General features: G+C 35.5%; 1 protein-coding gene across 1 annotated transcript in view; it reads right to left on the minus strand.

Moving 5' to 3' along the window:
- LOC125034435 overlaps positions 1-1,980 on the minus strand; it is a 19,604-nt gene extending 17,624 nt beyond the window's left edge. Inside the window, exon 1 of the mRNA XM_047626177.1 lies at positions 1,929-1,980. The gene's annotated coding sequence lies outside the window, so the exon portion shown is untranslated. The remainder of the gene's footprint in view (positions 1-1,928) is intronic.
- Positions 1,981-2,500: the final 520 nt, after the last annotated feature.

The following is a 2,500-nucleotide window of genomic DNA, read 5'->3' on the forward strand; positions in this document are numbered from 1 at the left end:
GAAGAGGAAGAAGAAGAAGAAGAGGAAAAAGAAGAAGAGGAAGAAGGAGAAGGGGAAGAGGAAGAAGAAGTAGAAGAGGAAAAAGAAGAAGAGGAAGAAGGAGAAGGGGAAGAAGAAGAAGAAGAAGAAGAAGAAGAAAAAGAAGAAGAGGAAGAGATACTAGAGAGGGAGTGGTATAGTAAAGGAGGAAGATAGAATATGGGGGAAAAGAAGATGAATTAGAAAAAAAAAAATGAAGAGAAGGGGAAGATGTAGTAGAAAACAAGGAAGAGGAGAAGAAGGAGGAAGTGAGATGAGGAAAAAGTGCTAAGAAAGAGGAAACAGAAAAGAAGGAGGACACAGAAAAGGAAACAAAGTACAAATGGAGGAGGTGAAGGAACGGAAGACAGCGAAATAAGAATAAAGAGAAAAAGGAAGAAGACGAAGAAGAGGAAGATGATGCAAACGAAGGAGAGGAACCAGAAGAGGAGACAATTGAAATATAAATAAACATTAACTGAAACTATCTGATCAGTAGCTTTGTACATTTAAGTCAATCATTAAAATATGTCGTTGAGATGCCTATGAGAATTCCTAGACCTTAACGGCAGCCAATGAAAAAAAGAAGAAGAAAAAAAAATATATATAAATATAAACAGAGAGAGAGGGAGGGAGGGAGGGAGGGAAGTGGAGGGAGGGAGGAAGGAAGAGAGAAAGAGAGAGAGAGAGAGAGAGAGAGAGAGAGAGAGAGAGAGAGAGAGAGAGAGAGAGAGAGAGAGAGAGAGAGAGAGAGAGAGAGAGAGAGAGTGAGTGAAAGAGAGAGAGATAAGGAAAGAGAAAGAGAAAATTAAAGAGAAAGATAGAAAAGATGAAACATAGCAGAAAAGACTAAAGAAACCGCCATTGCCCTTTTAGCAAGCCTTGACTCCGATCAACAATGACAGAACAGGTTCCCTTCAAGAATTTGCAATGGAATTCTATTCTTCTCATCTTATTCTCCTTCTTCTCCTTCTCCTTCTCCTTCTCTTCTTTACTTTAAATTTCCATCCACAGGCACAAATAACGCAGTAATCTATATGTCAATAATGAGGTAAATCACTACATATTCACACGTACCATAAATGACTATATATACGAGATACATATACAAGTAAAAATAACAAATATTTAAGTTTATAAGAAATCGATTATCATTAAAACAATAAATATAAGTGTGCATAAATATAAACAGGAAGAGGTATTTAAAAAAAAAAAAAAAAACAATCGAATAATAATGATAATAATATAATAAAACAATGATCATATGAAGATGAAAATAACAGCTTTTTTCATCAGTTCAAATGCAATGCTAAAATTTCCGAAACACAATCGCACATTTTTTTTTTTTTTTTTTTTTATAAGAAATTTCTTATGTGAGGTATTCATTGATATTCCATTGTTTACGCGGTGTTTACGGCAAGGTATGCGACAAAAAAAAATGGAATGCGGAAATAGGTTGATTTTGGTCACTTAATAATTTCACTGTTTGGTTGTTGTTGTTTTTTTTTTTTTTTTTTAGTTTCGTTTCATTTCGTATTTGCTTTATTTCTTTGTGTTTTATGGAATGTTGCGAGAAAAACTGTTGGTTCCATAAAAATGCAATTTTTTTTCACTTTATGTCTAGGAGATATGCAGATTTTTAAAAAAGTAATTTTAGCATATTTAAATCTAGTAACTTGCAAATCATGCATTTCTACCCATCTATTGTAGGATATTTTCATTATTCTGTACTGATTTTACCTTAATATTTTCTAGTTTTAAAAAATAAGTATGCACAAAAAAAAAAAAAAAAATACACACAATTTCAAGTGTACACAGGTTTATAAAATCTATAATTCATTAATATGTAAATATCTGTTTCTGATATATGACACAGCTTTTTTTCTTTCCGTAACCTCTGTCAAACTCACATGACAGACACACTCCACCCGAACGCACACACTTCCCGGGGTGTCAAAGCTTACTGGCATTCGAAGCTTCTGCGCCATCCTACACGTGTAGCGGGGGATGCCAGAGGTCTCTTGATCCTCCAATGACAAAGGTTTTATTTCAGTAAAGTTTTGAGTGCAATTCGTATTTATCTCTGTGCGTCTGGCAGTAGGGTTTTGAATTCTGTGAGTCTCGTTATGATTGGAGATTAGGTGTTTGTTTATGACCCGAAGTCCTCGCGTATAATCGGTCCATCGGCGTATAATCCCGAACTGGCAACTCGACTCTTCTGTCAAACTGGACACAGTAAGTAGAGCGTTGACAGGTGCACGCGAATCTCGTTCTAATGCCACGACCACGTAAGGTTTAATCTTCCAATAATCAATATTACGTCGCTTTATATGTGAATAATTTGACTAAAGACCGCGAGGGAGGCCTTAGCAGTGCTCAAGAAGGCCAGAGGATTGGGAACAGAGAGACCGAGATTTATTATAGAAGAGATACAAATTTGACACATGCAAATCGATACTAACATCCATTCAAATCTTTCGGA

Source organism: Penaeus chinensis, chromosome 18 (genome assembly GCF_019202785.1).
Source record: "Penaeus chinensis breed Huanghai No. 1 chromosome 18, ASM1920278v2, whole genome shotgun sequence".
Taxonomy (NCBI): Eukaryota; Metazoa; Arthropoda; class Malacostraca; order Decapoda; family Penaeidae; genus Penaeus; species Penaeus chinensis.